This window comes from Uloborus diversus, chromosome 5, assembly GCF_026930045.1.
Source record: "Uloborus diversus isolate 005 chromosome 5, Udiv.v.3.1, whole genome shotgun sequence".
Taxonomy (NCBI): Eukaryota; Metazoa; Arthropoda; class Arachnida; order Araneae; family Uloboridae; genus Uloborus; species Uloborus diversus.
The window spans coordinates 177,604,476-177,617,635 of NC_072735.1; the positions used below are offsets into that span (position 1 = coordinate 177,604,476).

At 38.3% G+C, this 13,160-nt stretch overlaps 15 non-coding genes across 15 annotated transcripts; all 15 read left to right on the forward strand.

The window, feature by feature from the left end:
- The first annotated feature begins 4,550 nt into the window (after positions 1-4,550).
- On the forward strand, positions 4,551-4,622 carry Trnaa-ugc (transfer RNA alanine (anticodon UGC)). The gene has a single exon. It is a non-coding gene; the product is annotated as a tRNA-Ala (tRNA).
- A 545-nt stretch (positions 4,623-5,167) lies between these two features.
- On the forward strand, positions 5,168-5,239 carry Trnaa-ugc (transfer RNA alanine (anticodon UGC)). Its single transcript has one exon. It is a non-coding gene; the product is annotated as a tRNA-Ala (tRNA).
- A 542-nt stretch (positions 5,240-5,781) lies between these two features.
- Trnaa-ugc (transfer RNA alanine (anticodon UGC)) lies at positions 5,782-5,853 on the forward strand. Its single transcript has one exon. It is a non-coding gene; the product is annotated as a tRNA-Ala (tRNA).
- Positions 5,854-6,391: 538 nt separating this feature from the next.
- Trnaa-ugc (transfer RNA alanine (anticodon UGC)) lies at positions 6,392-6,463 on the forward strand. Its single transcript has one exon. It is a non-coding gene; the product is annotated as a tRNA-Ala (tRNA).
- A 532-nt stretch (positions 6,464-6,995) lies between these two features.
- On the forward strand, positions 6,996-7,067 carry Trnaa-ugc (transfer RNA alanine (anticodon UGC)). The gene has a single exon. It is a non-coding gene; the product is annotated as a tRNA-Ala (tRNA).
- Positions 7,068-7,599: 532 nt separating this feature from the next.
- Trnaa-ugc (transfer RNA alanine (anticodon UGC)) lies at positions 7,600-7,671 on the forward strand. Its single transcript has one exon. It is a non-coding gene; the product is annotated as a tRNA-Ala (tRNA).
- Positions 7,672-8,214: 543 nt separating this feature from the next.
- Positions 8,215-8,286, forward strand: Trnaa-ugc (transfer RNA alanine (anticodon UGC)). The gene has a single exon. It is a non-coding gene; the product is annotated as a tRNA-Ala (tRNA).
- Positions 8,287-8,826: 540 nt separating this feature from the next.
- Positions 8,827-8,898, forward strand: Trnaa-ugc (transfer RNA alanine (anticodon UGC)). The gene has a single exon. It is a non-coding gene; the product is annotated as a tRNA-Ala (tRNA).
- Positions 8,899-9,428: 530 nt separating this feature from the next.
- Positions 9,429-9,500, forward strand: Trnaa-ugc (transfer RNA alanine (anticodon UGC)). Its single transcript has one exon. It is a non-coding gene; the product is annotated as a tRNA-Ala (tRNA).
- A 535-nt stretch (positions 9,501-10,035) lies between these two features.
- Trnaa-ugc (transfer RNA alanine (anticodon UGC)) lies at positions 10,036-10,107 on the forward strand. Its single transcript has one exon. It is a non-coding gene; the product is annotated as a tRNA-Ala (tRNA).
- A 529-nt stretch (positions 10,108-10,636) lies between these two features.
- Positions 10,637-10,708, forward strand: Trnaa-ugc (transfer RNA alanine (anticodon UGC)). The gene has a single exon. It is a non-coding gene; the product is annotated as a tRNA-Ala (tRNA).
- Positions 10,709-11,235: 527 nt separating this feature from the next.
- Trnaa-ugc (transfer RNA alanine (anticodon UGC)) lies at positions 11,236-11,307 on the forward strand. Its single transcript has one exon. It is a non-coding gene; the product is annotated as a tRNA-Ala (tRNA).
- Positions 11,308-11,826: 519 nt separating this feature from the next.
- On the forward strand, positions 11,827-11,898 carry Trnaa-ugc (transfer RNA alanine (anticodon UGC)). The gene has a single exon. It is a non-coding gene; the product is annotated as a tRNA-Ala (tRNA).
- Positions 11,899-12,421: 523 nt separating this feature from the next.
- Positions 12,422-12,493, forward strand: Trnaa-ugc (transfer RNA alanine (anticodon UGC)). The gene has a single exon. It is a non-coding gene; the product is annotated as a tRNA-Ala (tRNA).
- Positions 12,494-13,010: 517 nt separating this feature from the next.
- Trnaa-ugc (transfer RNA alanine (anticodon UGC)) lies at positions 13,011-13,081 on the forward strand. Its single transcript has one exon. It is a non-coding gene; the product is annotated as a tRNA-Ala (tRNA).
- The last annotated feature ends 79 nt before the right edge of the window (positions 13,082-13,160 follow it).

The following is a 13,160-nucleotide window of genomic DNA, read 5'->3' on the forward strand; positions in this document are numbered from 1 at the left end:
TGTATTGAGATATGTATTTAGATTTTTTTACGGATATTGGCCCTGTCGGGATTCTGGCTTCTCGAGATTTTGACCATGTCGAGATTCTGGCTTGTCGGGATTTTGACCATGTCGGGATCCTGGCTTGTCGGGATTTTGACCCTGTCGGGATTCTGGGCTGTCGGGGTTTGGGCTGTCGGGATTTCGACCCAGACCCTGTGCAACTAATAGTGCCTTATGCAGGGGTACACGAACTTACATTTTTGGGAGGGTAGAAATTCTCAATTTGCCGAATGGAACTCGAAATTTCGCCGAATGATGGTAATTTTGCGAATGATGATGATTTTGCTTTATCGTCAGACAAATTTTGCCGGTTAAAGAAATTTTCGGGATGTCGCAGTGACCTCCCGTCGGGGCGTCCCTCCCCTCATGTTTGCATATCGTCAAGTTGAAAATGCTTCGGTTCACTTGAAAAATATATCCTCATATACATAAGTCAATGATAGAGTAACGCTCCTGATGTCATCAACAATGAAACTCGCACCACGGCATGGTAATTTGATAATAAGTTTCGGTAATAACTGACATGCAGGGAAAGGCTTTGTGGGACAAGGCTGAACTGGATCCGGCCACTTAACTGTTTTATTGGTAAGACTGTCATTTCAGGGGGAGTGAAGAAACGAAAAAATGGTCAACAATGAATTACATTGGATAAAAAAGTCAACAAATTTCTTATCATGATTGGAAATAATCAATAAAACAACTCATCATCCAGAAACTAATCAATCTATTGCAACTGATTTCGAGGCCAGAAACAGGAAAAAATCTTACCCCTCCCCCCTCCTTCCTTTATCATCGTCTCCGACTCTTTCTTTTCTACCCGAGATATCTTTTCTTTCCCAAGGGTTTTTGAACGAGTGCCAAATCCGAATCCTCAATGACTGACTCGTGAATCACAGTTCGTCTGAGAACAACTTCCGCCGCCCCTGAATGGAACCTGTTCTGATGTACCATTACTTCACGAATGGATGCTAATTATGAACTCAGAGCGATATGTTGATTAGAAAATTACACTTTGTGCAAACAATTATTCTTGAAGCTGGCATTTCGAATAATTTATTGCAAAATAATTATGTCTGAAAATCGTTTTTAGCATAATCTATAGCTTTTATTACTTTTGTCCAACACTAATTTCCTTTAAAGTCTTAACTACATGGGTGCCTGCAGATTCATATGGGGGTGGGGGGGGGGGGGGAAACAAAAAAAAAAACCTAGATTTTAAAATGTTTTGTTTTCTTTTCGTTTTTCAAATTTTATTCATTTACTTATTTATTTATAGCGAAATCTTCGATAAATTTTCATCTTTGCTAAAGTTATTTAATACCTAAGTTTCATTGGACTCATCAGTCTGGAATAAGGAATAACTGATATGGAGGTATATGTTATCTCAATGAAGCCGAGCATGCCAACTAACTGATAGATATAGCACATTTATCTCACCAACGAGAGTCCGCAGACACGATGCAGCTCAACTAGTAAATTAAAAGTAAAGCTTGGGTCTCGACTTCAGCGAGATGACATCGATATTTCCATCTCGGTAATTCCCTATACAGTGAAACCTGTGCAAGTTGACCACTTGCGGTGGAGTACTTTGGTGGTCAACTTAGACAGATGGTCAACTTATAAAGGGGGTAATGTTTTTTTTTTTTTGGAATTCTTGCACCACCTACCCTTTCCGTTGACTAATTGACACCTACCCTTTCCGTTCAACTCACTTTTATTGTTTAGCATTACTTTGAAACAATAATTTAAGATATTATTCAAATATTTTTAGAGATTATTTTCCCAGAATGACGTATAATGTGTCATGCAAATTTAAAATTTCAGCAAATTGATCAAAAAAAAAGTCTTATTGTTTATGAAAAGTTACTCATTTTATATTAATAGTTTCTAAAAATTTATAGCTAATCAAAAATTACAAATTTTTCGCTTAACAACATACGAAAAACAAGTTTGGAGAATAAAAGGGTTCTCATTAGTTTTCCGATGTGGTTAAACTCAAAAGGAGATTTAGTTATGCTGCTGTTTCATTTAGTTGGTAAAATGCTGGTCTGGCATAAAAAATATTCTTGGAAAGCTATAAAAAAAATAATTTGCTAAATAAAATTTTAAAAAAAATAAACCAAGTGGTCAACTTACAAAGGGTTTTTTACAATACTCCAAACCAAACTTGGTGTTCATTAGTGGTCAAGATAGACAGGTGGTCAAGATAGAAAGGTGGTCAAGTTACAGAGGTGGTCAAGTTACAGAAGTTTTCCTTCATTATATGGGTTAGGACTAATTCCGTTCCTGACAAAAGCGGTCAATATAGACAGGTGGTCAACTTACAAAGGTGGTCAACTTTACAGGTTTTACTGTACCAGACTGATGAGTTCAAACAAGGCCGAAACTGCAGTCTCATGGGCGCCCATATGCAAAAATATAAGGGGGAGGGGGCTCAGATATTTTCTTCATGGTTTAGCAGTATATTTTCCCCACAGAAACCGATTTCAGTACAAATTAGAGTTCATAAAATTTAACATTTTTACTAACTACTCATTAACGGCGGGAGAAGAAATGTTTTCACATTTTTGCAAAGAAAAAAGTACTAAAAGCAAGAAAATTCTAATTTCTAAAAGGGGGGGGGGGGCTTGAGCACCCACTTGCTCCCCCATAGGGGGCATCCTTGTGTAGTTTCTGGATGGGATAACCGGGATGTCGTTGTCGGTAAATTGCATGAAGTTCTGCCTTAGTCCTGACTTTGGGGCGGTAACTCACTGCTTAAGAATAAATGCTGTTTCAAATTAAACTGGCGAAGTTTTAGAGGGATACGTTATTTTTGTAAAATTTAAAGCATTGTAGATTGACCAGTGGACGAACAGGAACCAATGAATAAACAGTTTGTATTTTTTTTTTCGAATATTTTTTTTTAAAAAATAAGGCATTATAGTTTTTTCCTTAAATGAATGAGCATTAGTAACCAGGGCTGCGAAGTCGTAGCCCAGGGTGACTTTGAGGTAAAGGAGTTCAAGTTGGGAGTCGAAAGTTCGAAGTTGCAAGAGTCGGAGTCGGTGATTTCCCTTCAAAGTTCGCAACTCTGTCAGTGTTTGCGGAAGGCTCAAAAATTCCTGGAGTAGGCTGCCTTTTTAAATAAAAAATGTGAAACGAATGACTATCTGTATGCGTAATAACAGTTTGTTTCGTAGATGAAGCATCCTTTAATAAAAATACTAGCCGCCTTCAGCGGCTGCATCGACCTCGCCCCTTCGGCGGCTGGTGCAACTCGCCTGTGGCAGATTGGTGTACACCACCTTTGGCAATGTACTTCGGGGGCTTCGCCCCCTTCTTGCCATCTACGGCGGTACATTAGTTAGTAACCAGTTCATCAAATTTTTAACAAGACGCATCCTGGTACCATTCCATTCCAATTCCCGCTTTACTATTAATTTGAATTAGTTAATAAACATAAATTATTCTTCAGCGCGGCACACCTCCAGAACCATTCCATTGCCAGTCCACCACGCATCTTTACCATTGACATGACAGACCCGATTCCCATGTCTATGCTCTCGACCAGAAGTTCGAACCATTCAAAGATCGAAACATTTCCGCAGAGAGAAATTACAAGCAAGGGAAAAGTTGCCAAAATTTTGCTATGCCAAAGGTGGCTTAGGGGAAAAAAGGAGCTGCCAAACAACACTTCAGCTTTGATGAGGAAAAGCGAAATTGTCTAAAGGAGAAGCTACGTAACAGTGATTAAGGAACGAACGACCAGAAGGAGAATAGTTTTATGTGTGTAATTAATATCTTCGCTAGTTAAAGTAGCAAAATTATGAACTCTAGCTAAACATGTAGCCAGGATAATTACTACTCTATCTATAGCTGGCTCGATGCTCAGTTTTCTGTCCTTCACCAAGAGTAGCGATGCCATACATAGATAGATAGTCACATACAACAACATTTACAAATATATATCGAAGGTAAATAACGGAAATAGTTATGTGGAGAAATTTTAGTCGAATAACTAAACGGGCTAATTTACACATTTTGCTACAACAAAAATATACTTCGTCTTTGAACTAAATAAACTTTCTTTATAGTTATATATATATATATATATATATATATATATATTTTTTTTTTTTTTTTTTCAGTTGCAGATTCAGGTAAAAATTTGTAGTTTACTCTTTTTTTTTCTTTTTTTTTCACACCTAAATTTTCCGGCGTGAATCCAAAAAAATAAAGATATAAATATTAGACGGTAATATGAGAAAGACAAATGATAAGTTTGTTTTACAAATATTGCGACATAATTTTCATTTTTTTCTAAACTGAATCTCTGATTAGAAAACAAAACTGTAAATAATAAAATAAACACAGTATTCTACGACAGATGGCGCCAGAACAATACAAAAAAGTGAAGCAAGAACAGTTGATCTGATCGCAAGCGAACTCGGAAGTAGGTTCTCGTTTCTGACGTTTTCAACAGAATTCTTAGTGCATTTAAAAACACTTATCACCTCATGAAGTAAGGGGGTGTAGCTCAGTGGTAGAGCGTTCGCTTTGCATGTGAAAGGCCCGGGGTTCGATCCCCCGCACCTCCAATAGATCTGCTACGAAGAGGATCGGTTTTTTTACGTTAAATGTTTTTAATTCATCTTCACTCGTTAACCATAAACGATACCTTCCGTACCTCTTGGACTCATTCCTTATTTTTTTTTCTTTTCTTTTGAAATCAACTAAACAGAATAATTAATTAAAAATTTTACTTTTAAGTAAACGGTTCTCTCGAATCATTGATCATATTACAGATCACCACGTAAAGGTGTAGCTCAGTGTTAGAGCGCTCGCTTCGCATGTGGGCGGTCCGGGGCTCGATACCCTGCACCCGCAATGGATCAGCTCGAGTTCCTGCGTAAGGTTCAGGTTCTGAGTGTAATATTTTCATTGCTTCTTAACTCGAAAGCCTCAAACGATACCTGCCGTACCTCTTAAACCCCTTCTTTATTACTGTTATTATTATTATTATTATTATTATTATTATTATTTTTTTGAAATCAACTAAATGGTGTAATTAGTTTAAAATTTTACTTTTAAATAAACGTTTCTCTCGAATCATTGACCATATTGCAGGTCATTCGGTGGGGGGGGGGGTGTAGCTCAGTGGTAGAGCGTTCGCTTTGCATGTGAAAGGCCCGGGGTTCGATCCCCCGCACCTCCAATAGATCTGCTACGAAAAGGATCGGTTTTTTTTTACGTTAAATGTTTTTAATTCATCTTCACTCGTTAACCATAAACGATACATTCCGTACCTCTTGAACTCATTCCTTATTTTTTTTTCTTTTCTTTTGAAATCAACTAAACAGAATAATTAATTAAAAATTTTACTTTTAAGTAAACGGTTCTCTCGAATCATTGATCATATTACAGATCACCACGTAAAGGTGTAGCTCAGTGGTAGAGCGCTCGCTTCGCATGTGGACGGCCCGGGGCTCGATCCCCGCACCCGCAATGGATCAGCTCGAGTTCCTGCGTAAGGTTCAGGTTCTGAGTGTAATATTTTCATTGCTTCTTAACTCGAAAGCCTCAAACGATACCTGCCGTACCTCTTAAACCCCTTCTTTATTACTGTTATTATTATTATTATTATTATTATTTTTTTTTTTTTTTTGAAATCAACTAAATGGTGTAATTAGTTTAAAATTTTACATTTAAATAAACGTTTCTCTCGAATCATTGACCATATTGCAGGTCATTCGGTGGGGGGGTGTAGCTCAGTGGTAGAGCGTTCGCTTTGCATGTGAAAGGCCCGGGGTTCGATCCCCCGCACCTCCAATAGATCTGCTACGAAAAGGATCGGTTTTTTTACGTTAAATGTTTTTAATTCATCTTCACTCGTTAACCATAAACGATACCTTCCGTACCTCTTGAACTCATTCCTTTTTTTTTTTCTTTTCTTTTGAAATCAACTAAACAGAATAATTAATTAAAAATTTTACTTTTAAGTAAACGGTTCTCTCGAATCATTGATCATATTACAGATCACCACGTAAAGGTGTAGCTCAGTGGTAGAGCGCTCGCTTCGCATGTGGACGGCCCGGGGCTCGATACCCGCGCCCGCAATGGATCAGCTCGAGTTCCTGCGTAAGGTTCAGGTTCTGAGTGTAATATTTTCATTGCTTCTTAACTCGAAAGCCTCAAACGATACCTGCCGTACCTCTTAAACCCCTTCTTTATTACTGTTATTATTATTATTATTATTATTATTATTTTTTTTTTTTGAAATCAACTAAATGGTGTAATTAGTTTAAAATTTTACATTTAAATAAACGTTTCTCTCGAATCATTGCCCATATTGCAGGTCATTCGGTGGGGGGGTGTAGCTCAGTGGTAGAGCGTTCGCTTTGCATGTGAAAGGCCCGGGGCTCGATCCCCCGCACCTCCAATAGATCTGCTACGAAAAGGATCGGTTTTTTTACGTTAAATGTTTTTAATTCATCTTCACTCGTTAACCATAAACGATACCTTCCGTACCTCTTGAACTCATTCCTTATTTTTTTTTCTTTTCTTTTGAAATCAACTAAACAGAATAATTAATTAAAAATTTTACTTTTAAGTAAACGGTTCTCTCGAATCATTGATCATATTACAGATCACCACGTAAAGGTGTAGCTCAGTGGTAGAGCGCTCGCTTCGCATGTGGACGGCCCGGGGCTCGATACCCGCGCCCGCAATGGATCAGCTCGAGTTCCTGCGTAAGGTTCAGGTTCTGAGTGTAATATTTTCATTGCTTCTTAACTCGAAAGCCTCAAACGATACCTGCCGTACCTCTTAAACCCCTTCTTTATTACTGTTATTATTATTATTATTTTTTTTTTTTTTTTTGAAATCAACTAAATGGTGTAATTAGTTTAAAATTTTACATTTAAATAAACGTTTCTCTCGAATCATTGACCATATTGCAGGTCATTCGGTGGGGGGGTGTAGCTCAGTGGTAGAGCGTTCGCCTTGCATGTGAAAGGCCCGGGGTTCGATCCCCCGCACCTCCAATAGATCTGCTACGAAAAGGATCGGTTTTTTTACGTTAAATGTTTTTAATTCATCTTCACTCGTTAACCATAAACGATACCTTCCGTACCTCTTGAACTCATTCCTTATTTTTTTTTCTTTTCTTTTGAAATCAACTAAACAGAATAATTAATTAAAAATTTTACTTTTAAGTAAACGGTTCTCTCGAATCATTGATCATATTACAGATCACCACGTAAAGGTGTAGCTCAGTGGTAGAGCGCTCGCTTCGCATGTGGACGGCCCGGGGCTCGATACCCGCGCCCGCAATGGATCAGCTCGAGTTCCTGCGTAAGGTTCAGGTTCTGAGTGTAATATTTTCATTGCTTCTTAACTCGAAAGCCTCAAACGATACCTGCCGTACCTCTTAAACCCCTTCTTTATTACTGTTATTATTATTATTATTTTTTTTTTTTTTTTGAAATCAACTAAATGGTGTAATTAGTTTAAAATTTTACATTTAAATAAACGTTTCTCTCGAATCATTGACCATATTGCAGGTCATTCGGTGGGGGGGGTGTAGCTCAGTGGTAGAGCGTTCGCCTTGCATGTGAAAGGCCCGGGGTTCGATCCCCCGCACCTCCAATAGATCTGCTACGAAAAGGATCGGTTTTTTTACGTTAAATGTTTTTAATTCATCTTCACTCGTTAACCATAAACGATACCTTCCGTACCTCTTGAACTCATTCCTTATTTTTTTTTCTTTTCTTTTGAAATCAACTAAACAGAATAATTAATTAAAAATTTTACTTTTAAGTAAACGGTTCTCTCGAATCATTGATCATATTACAGATCACCACGTAAAGGTGTAGCTCAGTGGTAGAGCGCTCGCTTCGCATGTGGACGGCCCGGGGCTCGATACCCGCGCCCGCAATGGATCAGCTCGAGTTCCTGCGTAAGGTTCAGGTTCTGAGTGTAATATTTTCATTGCTTCTTAACTCGAAAGCCTCAAACGATACCTGCCGTACCTCTTAAACCCCTTCTTTATTACTGTTATTATTATTATTATTATTATTATTTTTTTTTTGAAATCAACTAAATGGTGTAATTAGTTTAAAATTTTACATTTAAATAAACGTTTCTCTCGAATCATTGACCATATTGCAGGTCATTCGGTGGGGGGGGGGGGGGGGTGTAGCTCAGTGGTAGAGCGTTCGCTTTGCATGTGAAAGGCCCGGGATTCGATCCCCCGCACCTCCAATAGATCTGCTACGAAAAGGATCGGTTTTTTTTACGTTAAATGTTTTTAATTCATCTTCACTCGTTAACCATAAACGATACATTCCGTACCTCTTGAACTCATTCCTTATTTTTTTTTCTTTTCTTTTGAAATCAACTAAACAGAATAATTAATTAAAAATTTTACTTTTAAGTAAACGGTTCTCTCGAATCATTGATCATATTACAGATCACCACGTAAAGGTGTAGCTCAGTGGTAGAGCGCTCGCTTCGCATGTGGACGGCCCGGGGCTCGATCCCCGCACCCGCAATGGATCAGCTCGAGTTCCTGCGTAAGGTTCAGGTTCTGAGTGTAATATTTTCATTGCTTCTTAACTCGAAAGCCTCAAACGATACCTGCCGTACCTCTTAAACCCCTTCTTTATTACTGTTATTATTATTATTATTATTTTTTTTTTTTTTTTTTTTTGAAATCAACTAAATGGTGTAATTAGTTTAAAATTTTACATTTAAATAAACGTTTCTCTCGAATCATTGACCATATTGCAGGTCATTCGGTGGGGGGGTGTAGCTCAGTGGTAGAGCGTTCGCTTTGCATGTGAAAGGCCCGGGGTTCGATCCCCCGCACCTCCAATAGATCTGCTACGAAAAGGATCGGTTTTTTTACGTTAAATGTTTTTAATTCATCTTCACTCGTTAACCATAAACGATACCTTCCGTACCTCTTGAACTCATTCCTTATTTTTTTTTCTTTTCTTTTGAAATCAACTAAACAGAATAATTAATTAAAAATTTTACTTTTAAGTAAACGGTTCTCTCGAATCATTGATCATATTACAGATCACCACGTAAAGGTGTAGCTCAGTGGTAGAGCGCTCGCTTCGCATGTGGACGGCCCGGGGCTCGATACCCGCGCCCGCAATGGATCAGCTCGAGTTCCTGCGTAAGGTTCAGGTTCTGAGTGTAATATTTTCATTGCTTCTTAACTCGAAAGCCTCAAACGATACCTGCCGTACCTCTTAAACCCCTTCTTTATTACTGTTATTATTATTATTATTATTATTATTTTTTGAAATCAACTAAATGGTGTAATTAGTTTAAAATTTTACATTTAAATAAACGTTTCTCTCGAATCATTGACCATATTGCAGGTCATTCGGTGGGGGGGTGTAGCTCAGTGGTAGAGCGTTCGCTTTGCGTGTGAAAGGCCCGGGGCTCGATCCCCCGCACCTCCAATAGATCTGCTACGAAAAGGATCGGTTTTTTTACGTTAAATGTTTTTAATTCATCTTCACTCGTTAACCATAAACGATACCTTCCGTACCTCTTGAACTCATTCCTTATTTTTTTTTCTTTTCTTTTGAAATCAACTAAACAGAATAATTAATTAAAAATTTTACTTTTAAGTAAACGGTTCTCTCGAATCATTGATCATATTACAGATCACCACGTAAAGGTGTAGCTCAGTGGTAGAGCGCTCGCTTCGCATGTGGACGGCCCGGGGCTCGATCCCCGCACCCGCAATGGATCAGCTCGAGTTCCTGCGTAAGGTTCAGGTTCTGAGTGTAATATTTTCATTGCTTCTTAACTCGAAAGCCTCAAACGATACCTGCCGTACCTCTTAAACCCCTTCTTTATTACTGTTATTATTATTATTATTATTATTTTTTTTTTTTTGAAATCAACTAAATGGTGTAATTAGTTTAAAATTTTACATTTAAATAAACGTTTCTCTCGAATCATTGTCCATATTGCAGGTCATTCGGTGGGGGGGGTGTAGCTCAGTGGTAGAGCGTTCGCTTTGCATGTGAAAGGCCCGGGGCTCGATCCCCCGCACCTCCAATAGATCTGCTACGAAAAGGATCGGTTTTTTTACGTTAAATGTTTTTAATTCATCTTCACTCGTTAACCATAAACGATACCTTCCGTACCTCTTGAACTCATTCCTTATTTTTTTTTCTTTTCTTTTGAAATCAACTAAACAGAATAATTAATTAAAAATTTTACTTTTAAGTAAACGGTTCTCTCGAATCATTGATCATATTACAGATCACCACGTAAAGGTGTAGCTCAGTGGTAGAGCGCTCGCTTCGCATGTGGACGGCCCGGGGCTCGATACCCGCGCCCGCAATGGATCAGCTCGAGTTCCTGCGTAAGGTTCAGGTTCTGAGTGTAATATTTTCATTGCTTCTTAACTCGAAAGCCTCAAACGATACCTGCCGTACCTCTTAAACCCCTTCTTTATTACTGTTATTATTATTATTATTATTATTTTTTGAAATCAACTAAATGGTGTAATTAGTTTAAAATTTTACATTTAAATAAACGTTTCTCTCGAATCATTGACCATATTGCAGGTCATTCGGTGGGGGGGGGTGTAGCTCAGTGGTAGAGCGTTCGCTTTGCATGTGAAAGGCCCGGGGTTCGATCCCCCGCACCTCCAATAGATCTGCTACGAAAAGGATCGGTTTTTTTACGTTAAATGTTTTTAATTCATCTTCACTCGTTAACCATAAAACGATACCTTCCGTACCTCTTGAACTCATTCCTTATTTTTTTTTCTTTTCTTTTGAAATCAACTAAACAGAATAATTAATTAAAAATTTTACTTTTAAGTAAACGGTTCTCTCGAATCATTGATCATATTACAGATCACCACGTAAAGGTGTAGCTCAGTGGTAGAGCGCTCGCTTCGCATGTGGACGGCCCGGGGCTCGATCCCCGCACCCGCAATGGATCAGCTCGAGTTCCTGCGTAAGATTCAGGTTCTGAGTGTAATATTTTCATTGCTTCTTAACTCGAAAGCCTCAAACGATACCTGCCGTACCTCTTAAACCCCTTCTTTATTACTGTTATTATTATTATTATTATTATTTTTTGAAATCAACTAAATGGTGTAATTAGTTTAAAATTTTACATTTAAATAAACGTTTCTCTCGAATCATTGACCATATTGCAGGTCATTCGGTGGGGGGTGTAGCTCAGTGGTAGAGCGTTCGCTTTGCATGTGAAAGGCCCGGGGTTCGATCCCCCGCACCTCCAATAGATCTGCTACGAAAAGGATCGGTTTTTTTTACGTTAAATGTTTTTAATTCATCTTCACTCGTTAACCATAAACGATACCTTCCGTACCTCTTGAACTCATTCCTTATTTTTTTTTCTTTTCTTTTGAAATCAACTAAACAGAATAATTAATTAAAAATTTTACTTTTAAGTAAACGGTTCTCTCGAATCATTGATCATATTACAGATCACCACGTAAAGGTGTAGCTCAGTGGTAGAGCGCTCGCTTCGCATGTGGACGGCCCGGGGCTCGATGCCCGCAATGGATCAGCTCGAATTCCTGCGTAAGGTTCAGGTTCTGAGTGTAATATTTTCATTGCTTCTTAACTCGAAAGCCTCAAACGATACCTGCCGTACCTCTTAAACCCCTTCTTTATTACTGTTATTATTATTATTATTATTTTTTGAAATCAACTAAATGGTGTAATTAGTTTAAAATTTTACATTTAAATAAACGTTTCTCTCGAATCATTGACCATATTGCAGGTCATTCGGTGGGGGGGAGTAGCTCAGTGGTAGAGCGTTCGCTTTGCATGTGAAAGGCCCGGGGTTCGATCCCCCGCACCTCCAATAGATCTGCTACGAAAAGGATCGGTTTTTTTACGTTAAATGTTTTTAATTCATCTTCACTCGTTAACCATAAACGATACCTTCCGTACCTCTTGAACTCATTCCTTATTTTTTCTTTTCTTTTGAAATCAACTAAACAGAATAATTAATTAAAAATTTTACTTTTAAGTAAACGGTTCTCTCGAATCATTGATCATATTACAGATCACCACGTAAAGGTGTAGCTCAGTGGTAGAGCGCTCGCTTCGCATGTGGACGGCCCGGGGCTCGATACCCGCGCCCGCAATGGATCAGCTCGAGTTCCTGCGTAAGGTTCAGGTTCTGAGTGTAATATTTTCATTGCTTCTTAACTCGAAAGCCTCAAACGATACCTGCCGTACCTCTTAAACCCCTTCTTTATTACTGTTATTATTATTATTATTATTATTTTTTGAAATCAACTAAATGGTGTAATTAGTTTAAAATTTTACATTTAAATAAACGTTTCTCTCGAATCATTGACCATATTGCAGGTCATTCGGTGGGGGGTGTAGCTCAGTGGTAGAGCGTTCGCTTTGCATGTGAAAGGCCCGGGGTTCGATCCCCCGCACCTCCAATAGATCTGCTACGAAAAGGATCGGTTTTTTTACGTTAAATGTTTTTAATTCATCTTCACTCGTTAACCATAAACGATACCTTCCGTACCTCTTGAACTCATTCCTTATTTTTTTTTCTTTTCTTTTGAAATCAACTAAACAGAATAATTAATTAAAAATTTTACTTTTAAGTAAACGGTTCTCTCGAATCATTGATCATATTACAGATCACCACGTAAAGGTGTAGCTCAGTGGTAGAGCGCTCGCTTCGCATGTGGACGGCCCGGGGCTCGATGCCCGCAATGGATCAGCTCGAATTCCTGCGTAAGGTTCAGGTTCTGAGTGTAATATTTTCATTGCTTCTTAACTCGAAAGCCTCAAACGATACCTGCCGTACCTCTTAAACCCCTTCTTTATTACTGTTATTATTATTATTATTATTTTTTGAAATCAACTAAATGGTGTAATTAGTTTAAAATTTTACATTTAAATAAACGTTTCTCTCGAATCATTGACCATATTGCAGGTCATTCGGTGGGGGGTGTAGCTCAGTGGTAGAGCGTTCGCTTTGCATGTGAAAGGCCCGGGGTTCGATCCCCGCACCTCCAATAGATCTGCTACGAAAAGGATCGGTTTTTTTACGTTAAATGTTTTTAATTCATCTTCACTCGTTAACCATAAACGATA